Source organism: Aythya ferina (genome assembly GCF_964211825.1).
Source record: "Aythya ferina genome assembly, chromosome: 2".
NCBI classification, from domain to species: Eukaryota; Metazoa; Chordata; class Aves; order Anseriformes; family Anatidae; genus Aythya; species Aythya ferina.
This window is the reverse complement of record NC_140297.1, coordinates 24314987-24327183: the sequence shown is the minus strand read 5'-3', so window position 1 is coordinate 24327183 and position 12197 is coordinate 24314987. Positions and strand designations below refer to the sequence as shown.

The 12197-nt window shown below is 40.1% G+C and overlaps 1 protein-coding gene across 4 annotated transcripts in view; it reads right to left on the bottom strand.

Moving 5' to 3' along the window:
• Positions 1-2284: 2284 nt before the first annotated feature.
• CDK14 (cyclin dependent kinase 14) overlaps positions 2285-12197 on the bottom strand; it is a 332761-nt gene continuing 322848 nt past the window's right edge. For all 4 annotated transcript variants that reach the window (XM_084511412.1, XM_084511411.1, XM_084511415.1 and 1 more), the window contains one exon: positions 2285-6565. The gene's annotated coding sequence lies outside the window, so the exon portion shown is untranslated. The remainder of the gene's footprint in view (positions 6566-12197) is intronic.

The following is a 12197-nucleotide window of genomic DNA, read 5'->3' as shown; positions in this document are numbered from 1 at the left end:
TTACTAGGGTGTATAGCACTGCAACGTTTTGTTGCATAGCCCTTCAAGCTGTTAGGTCTTTATGTGCATCACCATATCGATCCCTGGAAAATTAATTTAAAAATACATTTGATTTTAGTTTAGCAGTTCTTTCCAGGCAGTGCATCCCCAGCAATCACTACCAGGCCCTCTGGGAAACAGGAGAAAAGGAAAAGAAAGGAACATTTTTTGGAATCCCTTTCTCTCACCCAACTCAGTACCAGCCAGCGCAGGCAATAACGAAGGGGCTGCAGGACTGCTCTCTGCTATTATTGTGCCTGGCTCGCTCTCAGCATGACTCACTGCAGACAATATGTAGCACCACTCGCAAGGGGAATGAACAGTAAATACTGGGCCCTGGATTTTTTTTAATCTCCTCATTTTTTTTTTCTCTCTGATTTGTATCCCTTTATCCTCGCCCATGTGCTATATAAGCTTCTCAAATCTAATGTCCATAACACCACCCCCCACTGGTAGCAGCAAGTCCTTCCGCTGCTGTAGGGTTTACTTTGCAAAGGTTTACAAGGAAAGACATTATTTAGAAACTGTATGTGTTAACCTAGTGGCACAAGGTTGCTCCAGCAGCTTCCCCCTTGCTTATTTTTTTTTTTTTCTTTTCTCAGGGGAGGGGTGGCTGCTATTGTAGCAAGTGCATCTCTTGCTTTGCTGCAGCAGCCAGGCTTGCTTAGAAAGAAAGCCTTGGGGCTAAAAAGGCTAGGAGTGCAGCCAAGGGGGTGAGGAGACGGTTTTAACAATTAGACTACATAATCAGCAGCTCACTCTGAGTATGCTTCCTGGTACCCAGTGCTCAAAAACACAAACCTTTTAAAGTAATAATTCTCGGTCCTCATTTGTATCGGAGAGATTTGTAGGTTAAAGTTGCCACGGAGGTAGTGCATCAGGAATGCCAAACAAATCAGCTACCTGAGACAAACCTTTCATCTAGGCTTGGAAAAGGCACCACCTTTCCAAATTTGACCTGGCCAGTGAGAACTGGGGGCAAACTAGAAATAGATGAACATGCATGCGTTTCCTTGTTTTGTTTTTGTGCAATGCCTCTGGGGTGCAGCTGATGTCATTTTGTGGAACCTTTCTGTATTCAAATGTGGGAATTAACCTCTTCAAGAGTTTTGCCATCAGAGCTGGGCCAGAACATGATTCTACCAGATAAAGCCCAGGACACTGCAGTCCTGTGATCAAGCTATATTGTGCTAGCTCTAAAAAAGACCATTTTATCTTCAATTACTCCTAGATGGACAGAGACAAGACCAGAATTTACGTCCTCCATTATCTATATTCCAGGCAAGTGGCTTCCCCATCAGCGTAGGCAGTACAAGCACTTGCTCTCCAGCCATCTCCCATCCCAGAGAAAAGTGATGTTAAAACCAACAGATTCCTACAGACTTCTGCATTTGCTAAAATAGCATATTCTGACATTTCAGTCAAATATTCTAATCAAGTCTGTGCGAGCTGCATCGATTTAACTTGCATCGTCTAAAAATAGGTCTTGGCAAGTTGTTGGTACCCAAAAGCTAGAAGCAATGGAAAGGAAGGAAAAATACTGAAGGTGCATATTGATTACATTCACGGTAAGTGAGCACTTGCCTATCCAATGCTGCAATGCACAAATAAATAAATTCCTGGTTAACAACCCAAGCAGCACATAAATACTTATGGAGATAAATAACCGAGTATGAACAGGTGCAAATCCAGCTCCCACATCAAAGTTGTGAAAAATGCAGAGCATGTGTTTTACATAATTTTCCACCAGAATTATCAGGTCTTTATTTCAAAAGAAATTGCAATAAGCCAGAGTTTATTCTCCATACAATGATATATTGAAATCAGGCTTTTTTTTTTTTTTTGTCAGTAAACTGGCCCTTCTACCACTTCAGTTAAATCCCAGTGTGTTGTAAAGAGGTCCATTGTCACACATACATATAACAAATGGAAAGAGACACCAAATAATGTACTTACTAACTAGTACAGACAGAAACACACTGTGCTAAAAACCTTGCCCAGTGTAGCCAGCAACTGCCTTGTAGTTTTGATTAAGCTCATGTGTTTGGCTGATTCAATGCCTAATCTTTTCAACTAATTACTGCCTAAGTGCTTGCCTGCTTCTAAGTATTTTTCTTTCCATAAAAATCTGTTGTTTACAAACATTTCCTCGTTCATTTTCTGGAGAACAAAAAAATAAAAGAAAGGCTTTATTCCCTGATTTAGGGATTTTATGTGGTCTAGATCACATATATGAGGGAGAAGAGAGATTCTGCTACACTTTATTCAATATGATGTTACAAGAAAACAACAGTTACAGCTGACAAACCATTACATCTTTCATAATACAGACAAATTACAAGGTGTAACAAATAATGCAACATTTATTTTACTGTACTGCTTACTATGCTGTTCTTCTGAAGTATATATATATATATTTAATTACATTAACATTGTTTTCATGTACCAGCCCTCCCCTTTTTATTCGTTAAAAAAAAGAACACCTCTTAGTGCACCATACAAAAATCCACGTGGAAGCTGGCAAGCTGGGATTTTGTATGCAGCACCATTGAAATGCATCTGGGGGGATGGGAATTTTTAGTGCATCCTTTACTTTTAGATTTTTTGCTTATGTGAAAAATGCAAGGCAGTAACATACGGTCACTCCACCTAAACGCTGGTAGGGGAGAGTTTTGTTATGCTCAGTAATGCAACATAATTCTATTTATATGGGGTGTCAGTGTTTTGCTCCCCAGTCTGTACAGCCTAAACATTTTATATAACAAAGATTACAAAATCCAATAGTATTCACAGATGAGTATTTTGTGTGTGAGCATACCAGAGCACTGACCACATTCAATTGCGTGCACTGACACAGAGTACACAGGAGTGGATGTCACCCACTAGCCTACAGGGAATTTATCACCCTAACTTCTTTCCACAGGTGTCTGAAGTCCAGAACCCCTGCACAACAAAGACAACATGAAAACCCCAGTGCCTCTGTCTACTGCAGATTGAATTTTCAGTGTTGCATGTACTGACGTTATCCTAAAATATGGTTCTGTTTAAAAACAATAGTGAGAAACGAAAAAACCCAACCGACCCGAGACACCACACAAGAATGTAATGTTGGCAGCGTTGGTGTGTCCTGACTGGTGCTGTGCCTGCTGGGCATGGGTTAGAGCTGCTCTGAGCCTAGCACGAGTGGGGACAAAGCCATCTCCAGATGGCTGGCTTTTAAAGTCAGGTTCTGGGAACCTGAACTCGTAAGGAACCTCCGTACCATGCAGACCATCTCTGTCACCATCTTCCCTCCCCAGTCAACTAATATCAGGTATCATACGCTGTTAGAATGTGCCTCCCACTTCTATCTGCCTGCTGTACCTGCTGCCCTGTGGCTGCTCTCCCCTCTGGCAGTTAAGCCACATCCTCTCAGCATCATCAGGAAGGATCTCCTGGGGCCCAGCCAAGTGGTGAGACAAAAAAAGTCACACTGCTTCCAGCTATCAACTCCAAGCGAGTCCCGCAGTTCCTCAAGGACTGGGCTGCACAGACTACTGACCAGTTAAACCAACTTTTAGACTACTGATGGCACAAAAAACCTGCATTCCCAGCACCTGCAGCATGTCTGGAAGACCAGGCTAATTTTTCTTGTCCCTTTGAAGATTCTGCAGGGAACTGGTTTGGGAAGGATGTGAGAAAAAGAGAGTAACACTACTGATATTCCCTGAAGTTGTACCAAGAGCATTGATGGGATTTAAAAGGTCCATTCATCAGCACTGAGAAGAGCTATGGGGAGAACCTCACTTCTGCAAGATGCTGGAGAGATGGTTTAGTTGTCAGGGGATCCTAACTGATGGGTGTCAAATCAGGTTACCAATGCAGGTAGGGGCTCTACTGGAAAGAGAAAGGGGGAAATAAGGCTGTACAGTCAGTTCCCTGGACAAAGGAGCTTCCACTTCCTCAAAGTGATAAAAAATTAATAAATTGAGGTTTCCCAGAAGATTGAATGAACATGCAGCACTCATGCGAATGGCAGCAGCTGGCTGAGCCCAGGTGCCCTTGGTGCAGGAACACCCCCAAGACTCAGTGCCTCTGCTGGTGACAGCAAACCCAAGTCACCACAGGGAATCGGAACAACCTGAAAGGAGGAGCATAAGTAATCCCAGTCATCCCTTAATTGATCTGCAGCTGAAATAACCCCACTAGTGCTGAAAATCAAGTTACTATTTAGGAACCTAGGTATTTATGCACTTTCCTTCGGGCAACTGAGTTTGAAGATGTGTGGATGAACTTTAATTATTTCAGCGGTTGCTTAAAAGTGGGAATGGGGCAGAGAAGATAATCTCACACGCACGTGTGTGTACACACACACACACACACACGCACACACATACCTTAAGCAAATACTCCGTGATTCACTACGGATAGCAATGTGCTAGGCTTGTGGGAACAGTTAGGGAATTACTCTCTATATTAAACCTTCAGATGTTTAGTTGAGCAGCATAATTGCTTGCCTCCCGATTTAAGCTGCCAAGTAGATGTGTCTATGAAACTACCCTTATATTCCTAATTGAAATCTTTGTTACATTTTCAAAAATTCTTCAGATTTTTGCAGCAAGTTTTTTTTTTTTTCTAAAAATAGCTAATTTTAGTCATCAAACTGCACACAATTTAAGTAGCAAAGATAATGTATAAAAGACTTTTCTCTTACAAAAAAAAGCAACATGAAACCCAAACAAACCATGTCTAAGGCAGTTTCAGTGTGTGATAAAGTCAAAAGTTCAGTGGTCACTTTTTTCCCCCTTCAGAAATGCAGGAGAAAAATTGTAGTAACTTCTAAATAGGATTGTGACTGAAAGTGGCTTTCAGATGGCTTTTACCAGATCCTGAAACAGAGATGTCATTGGGGAAAATTGTGTTTTAATGGCTGTGCAAATATTGAGAATATTTCCACGGTTCAACTCTTTGAAAGTGTAGACTCATATCCTAGTTCATTAAGAGGCCTTTCGTAGCTACTTGAGCATTCAAGGATTTGCCTTATTGGGTGTTCTTTTCTTATTAAACACCGCTGGAGTTTAATAAGATGGCAGTAGCACAAATCCTTTTCCCCTCCTTTTAAACACTGAAAACTAACCAAAGTGTTACTGCATTTCTTTAAAATGTAATTCAATGCACCCAGCAAGCAAAGGATGTCAAATTTATGTGTAGAATAATATTGCCTAGCAAGCGGTTCTGTCCTAGCAGGAGCATAACTCAGCAGTGGTTTTTGCACCATACCCTGCTCTTTCTGAATGCAAAGCATTGTATTATGATCAGGGCAGGTTTATTCCACCCTTCAACACAATGTTCTCCCCAAACACAATGTCGCAGGGGCTTCCTTTTCTAAAATCACACAACTTTGTTTCTTGCAAAGTTTGCATTTGAATGATTCATTCAGAAAAGCGATCTAAAGACACGTCATCCAGCAGTGCCTTCCAATCAGATCAGGATAACTATAGAAAATAACTTGAAAGGTGCTTTGGTGTGGAACAGCAAACAGCTTGGGATAAGGAAAATTCTCCATTTCACTCTGTAAGCAGCAAAATAACACAGCTGGATTTAATGGCTCATTAAACAAAAGTTTCTCTGTACCTTAGTATCTGCCTTGAATTAAATGGAACAGTTTCAGCATCTCTGTTTTCTTTTCAAGAAAACTTTCTGAAAGGTAAATAACATGAGGAAAAACAGAGATGTTAGCCAAGACCCATCAAAGAAAGAAATATGCATAATGGGAGTAAAACCTTAAAGAATTTGTCTTGTATCTGTCAGCTGAGTATATCTCATCATTTTTTTGCTTTGTCCTTCTCACAGGCCTATTTTGAAAACTGGCATGCTACATAGCCTAAGCAGAGTAACCAAATTCAGAGTACTGAAATAAACATGCAATTATTGCCATGTTTTTAATATGGATATAAATGGTCTGAGGAGATAATGAAAAAAAAAGGAATAACCCAACACTTCAGGAATAGTGGCAAGGTGCTGTAATTGTCAGCCGATCAGACAAGTTGGGCTTGCTCTGGCAGAAATTGTCTTCCCATTGGTTGCAAAATGTGCACAACTCTCAAAGAAAACACACAGTCCTTTATGCCACCGTTGGCTTTTTTTTTTTTTTTTTTTTGTACAGTCATTACTGAAGAAGTGTGAACACCAAATGTGTTGTCTTAATGTATTTAAGACTTTGCTGGTGAAAGCATAAAAATCCTTACAAAGATGCAGTACTGCAGTGGAAAATCAAACAAAATCAAACACAAAAGACTGAAAGAGTACATGCCATGTATCAGTAAGCAAAAGCTTAATCTTCACATAGTTCTCTGAAATCACAAGGTATCCAAACACGTGCAAGGTTTTAAATAAATTGCAGGGAAAAATAGGGTCTTGCCAGCTTCAATTTTCTTTTGAATGAAATCCACCACAGAGAAAGATAGGAAACAGGCCATGGTTCCTTCCTGGTGTCGGCCTCCTCATTAGGTTTTTGTTTCCCTCCTCCAAACTGGTAAATTTAATCCTGTAAGGAAACAATATAAATTATAATAAGCTTCACGACTTGCATTTTTAAATGATTTTTTTTTACTTGGTGAATAATAGGTTAGTCTAAAGCCGGTTATGAAGACACCAGCTCAGAGCAAAGGACAGACATCCAAAGCACTTTCAGAGCTGGTACCTCAAGCAAATGAGCTTAGAACACCGATGTTTGCAGGGTGGTTACCTAAATGGGATATATTAATCCATATTCATATATATCTGCCCTGAGTGCTAATCTTCAGAGGTGGCATCAGCATTCACATTCTCCATGGAAATTACAGGCGGCTATAAATAGACAGCTGGCTCTGCTAAAGGTGGTCACACCCCAAGGATGCAAAGGAAGGTTGCTAAATGCTGGCACAGCTTCAGGAGTTTATGAGCTCTTTTTGCCCTTTTTCTTTTGGAGACTCTAGTGATTGCCTTCCCAGCACTGCTTGTGACCAGTTTATGAAAAGGTTCCCTCAGCTTTGCTTCCCAAGAGTTATTTGAGGTACTTCGAGGTGACACGGACACTTTTGTAAACACAGCCAGGTGACGGAGCTCCTTGGTGCCCTGCATTTAAACACATTCCCTTTTACTTGGGTGTTTTCCTACTTATAAAAATATATCAAAATCCACTCCTTTCATATATAGAAAGTAAACATTACACCAAGAGTTTCGTTTACATTATCTTTCACTCTGCTAATGACTGCTGTTTACAGAGGCTCCATGCTGTGATTGGACTTGCAGGAATGTACCAGGATGTACCTGAGATTTACACTAACCAGGAGGCAGGCCAAGAATATTGGAAGCATCACTTTAAAACAAAACTAACAACTGAAGGTGAACTAGGTGAGGGCCAGATAAAGGCTGGATGGACTGGAGCTACTAGAGGGATTCTGTAATTAAGATACTTAGCTCTTAATAAACGTCCAAGTAGATTTCTCTGCCAAGTAATAAAGTGAGACTTCGTTTCCTGATAATGCTGAGAAATTCTGCAGTTTTACAAAGTTCAAATATCTTTGTTTTACAGGGATTTTCAAGACCAAGGACTACAATTACAAACCTGCTACATTTTTTAAATGTTGTTGCAGGAAGACATTCAGATACGGAGGAATTTTAGCACTTAAGAAAAAGAAAACTTAAAATTAAATATTCATCAAGCATAGAACTGGTTTGTATTAGCATGTCCTAGAACTATTTAAATCAAACTGAATGCAGGTGCCAGTGAATCTAGTCTAGCCCTCATTTCAAAAGCAGGAGAAAAACAAGACATCAGTTTTGAATTGCAGTTTCAAGTATAATATTTTAATTGTGGCTTTCATCAAAACACCCTAATCTCTACACAGCATCTACACTTCATAATTTCCAGGGTTCCTGTCATGATTCTTTATAGTTCTTCTTCTGCCCTTCAAGTGCCAGAATACCTGACTGGGATTAACAAAAGCCTGTTCTTAATGATGCATGGCAGCATCTTGGGCCCTCCTGGAGCTTGGTCTACCACCTCTTGAGTCCTGCTTGGGTTGTTTCCTAAATGCCTTTGGAGCTTGCATGGAATGTCTGTTCCACATGAAAGTCCCACTTTCCCCAGGGTCTAGGAGTTTGGCTGAAGCCCCAGTCAATCTTGTTTCAAGGAATACATTAGAGTTGACCCATTCAATTTACCCTTCATAAGCTCAAAAAGAAAAGCAGTGATTCACATCAAATGCAGAGGTTCACAACTGCTTACCGGGGAAACACTGCTGCCACTACTGCCCAAGCCAAGCCAAACCAAATCAAGCCAAACCAAGCCAAACCAAACCAACAATACATTTTAGGGATTACCTCTTTGGAGTCCCAAAGCAACGAAAGAAGCAATGAAACTCCCCAGACTCCATCCAATGTCAAGCTTGCATTCTCTACCACCACCGCCACCCACAGTACAGCTGTGAAAAGTGAGCTTGCAGTTTGGAAACCACGACTGTCCAGATCCAGAACAGCTGCTTGATTTCAGGCTAAACCCAAATTGCTGGAGTTCAGCACCTGGCATAACCAGCAGGGGCATCTAGGACACGTAACAAAATGATTTGGATAAAAGACAAAGAACTTTTTCTGGAGTTACCGAATTGCTCAGATTGGAGAAAAACTGCATTTTAATTAGATAATTATATTAATTACAGAGAACATTCTCCATTCCATCAGTGGACCTCAAAAAAATTTTCAAAGGAGGTCAGCACGACACTTCTCCCAGAGATATGCTAAAATTTTCCAGTGACACTACTACATTTTCTGGCTTCAAGTTTGGCTCTGTATGCAAAACTGATCACACATTCTCCAAGGCAGGGCCTGAGCCTAGGAGATGGGGAATACCTTCATCAGAAGCTTGCACTTTCAGAATCAAACCCTGTAACATTAAAAGCTTCCCTAGAAATGAACAAAGCTGCCACCATTTAACATGGGGAATAACCTTAGCATATTGGCAACCACTGCCAGCATCAATGTGGAACAAGGTCTAGATAAAACAATAAACTCAATGGGAGTGAAACAAAAAAAAAAAGAAGAGGTGATTTCATTCCAAATTTCCCAGGTGGATCTGGCTGGGGGAAAACTAGAAGACAGTGCATAACCAGAGAAACAGAACGGCTGGCGATCACAGTCTCTGTGAAGATGCATTCAGATGCACTGCCTGCCCTATTCGGGAAGCAGGGATGGATGAAGACCTTCCACCATCCCCACCAGCACTACAGTGGCCAGGTCCTTCTGATGATGAACTCTGAGTGTGGTTGCCACGGTAATTCTACTTTGTATAAAATCCTTATGTGAGCTTTGACACGGAGAACAGGCCTGATGGTTAGGAATATATACACTGAGAGTATCTGAGGCTTGTATTGGAGCCCCTAATTCTCTGAATGATTATTGTCAATTCAAAGTGGGGTCAACAGGTGAAATCCCTTCTGTTTATACCTCGGAGCGCCCTCATGGTTAACGCCTTCACCTGGGAAATAGGAAACTGAGGTTTACCTGTCCTGAGGCAGAGGAAGAAACTGAGCACAGGGATGCCACCTCTCAGAGAAGCACTGTAACTGCTGTGCTATGGGACAGAAGATGTCTTTCCCTGTCTTTTTGTTTGGTTTACAATGAGACTTACTGTGTAACATCAAGTAGACACCTCCCTTAAACTGGAGGAAGAGGGTGTCTAGTTGTCCACTGCAGAAAATCCAAAATAACACAAACATGGAATTGTATATGGGTGAGAACCCATTAAAAAAAAAAAAAAAAAAAAAAAAAAAAAAAAAAAAAACATTGTTTCCCCAGTGAGGCTGTCAAAGTGAATCATGGGTTGTTCACACAACCAAGACCCGAGGCAGTTCCTGAAGCATGACTCTCCATACAGTGCTGCCGTTCAGTTGCCAGGTCACTCAGTATTCCACGTTTGCATTCTTAAAGTTATATTTTAGAAATACCCTTGCTTAGAATTTAATACATTTTCCTGATCATACAAATCAAAGTTTTGCTTGGTGACTTGGCAGATTGTGTTTATGGCCTCTGGTCACAGTTTGCTTATAAAAGCGTAAATTGTTAAATGGGATATTTACAACTTGTGATTTCCCAAGAGCAAAATAGGGTTCTTTCAGATCTCTCTGTTTTCTTTTTATTTATTTATTTATTTATTTATTTTAAAAAAGGACCCTGAAATATAACAGACTGTCTTAAAAATGAACTTGTATTTTTTTCACCACAGGTACAGGCAGTTTTGATTTTCACTAAACTTAATAGAAGATTACAATGATGATAACAGCAAGTTAATGATGTGCCTGAAATATCAAGTGACCTAAATCAAGTAACTCAATTGTATGTTTGTTATCTAGAGAAATCATCTGCTGCATACATCCTGTTTCTCACAGATCCAAAGTGGGACAAAATAAGGTGTTAACACACCTTAAAATGGCAGTGGTCAGTGTCAGAAGAGAGTAGCTGTTGGTGTAACACTAAAGCTTATAGTGTAAACATTAATCATGCTCTCAAGACATGAGGCAGAGAAGGGTGACCAAAGAGCCAAATATTTTCCTTTTAATTAATAATAAAATGCCCTTTCCTTTAAAAATGCAAATTACCAATTCAATACATGTTCTTTTTGGCAGCATCAGCATCCTTCTCTAGGTGCTTTTAGTTTTTGTATAAATTATAAAACAGGGTGGAGCTGTGCTCCCGCAGTGTCCTTAGCATGCAAAGCATACTCAGAGTGCATGTCTATTTATGTGGCAGCTGATTTAGCATTATTATAAGAGTATTCATTTTACAACACCAGATTTGAAATCAAAATGTGAGCTGACAACCGGAGATACTGTGTTCCTACAAGACGAAATGTGGGGGTATTTAAGATCATCAACAATATATTCTTTCTCTCCCTCCAAAAGACATGCACATAACATAGCCGCTGCTCATCCTCTCTAAAAAAAAAGTACACTATTAACAGGTGATTTTTCCCTCACAGCTTTTATTCCTCTCTTTGTTAGAGAAGTCATTTAAAAAACCTAACCAAACATTATCAATACTATTTGCACTCAGATAATATCTACATGCAATTCGTTGCTATAAATATTAATTAATTGGATCACCAATACCCATAATGCAATTTTATTTTGACCTACATGCCCTATGAACTAGATATTTTTTGGATTCAATTTTCTTAAAACCAACTGTCAGCATCATGTGATGGAAGAGATGAAAAATGAAAATGAGCGTTCCCGCTGTGCAGGTGAGTGACCTGTGGGAGACAGCTCTGCCTGCTAGGATTTTTACACGTACCATCAGACACAGACCAATTGATTAGATCATCTTATACCCGCCACCAACTAGGCTCAAGAGACTAATTAGAGAGAGTACTGCCTGCGCAGGCACCCCATTGACACCTAATTTGCTCAGCCAAAGCCTTTGGGGAGAATGTATTATCTCTGCAGCTGCACTTCATGCATTTCTGATTTGAGGCATAAGCAAGGAGTACTTCTTCACTCTTTTGAGCAAACTGAGTATATAAGCCCTTAAGTGCTAAATACAAGCAGACAAATTAAATCTGGCCAGCCTCCCATAAATTCTTTTTCCCCTTCAAATATATATATATACATGTACATATATACACACATACATACACATTTTATATCTGTGTCAATAAGATATGTGCATAAACACAAATGTACAAATAACATGTATGTTTGAGTGTGCGTGGAAGGCATGGATGCATATAAAGACATTTCTATACATATATGCTTTAAAATATGGAATTGTCATGTTTAAAGTGCTTTGTTTCTCAGGGAACTTCTAATTGTGTGAGATTTAACAGCAACACACTTGTTCTAATATATGAAAAATAAATGATCTGCAGTATTGTTAGCCTGGGCTCTGAATTACCCCATGGACAAGGCTCAGAAGACTGCTGCCTGTAAAGTTTCCCTGCATATTTTCAGAGGTATTAGCTCAAAGATTATTTCAATGTAGTGCCTGGCTTTGTTGAAAGCTTTTCTTCGATGGACTACACCTTGTTTGTGGTTCCCAAGGAACACTGTTCACTAAAGTTCAATATAAGATTACTACAATTGCTTTCTGCTGGGCTTTAGCTTTATCTAGTTACCCATGCCCCAAAATACACTGGAGAGGCA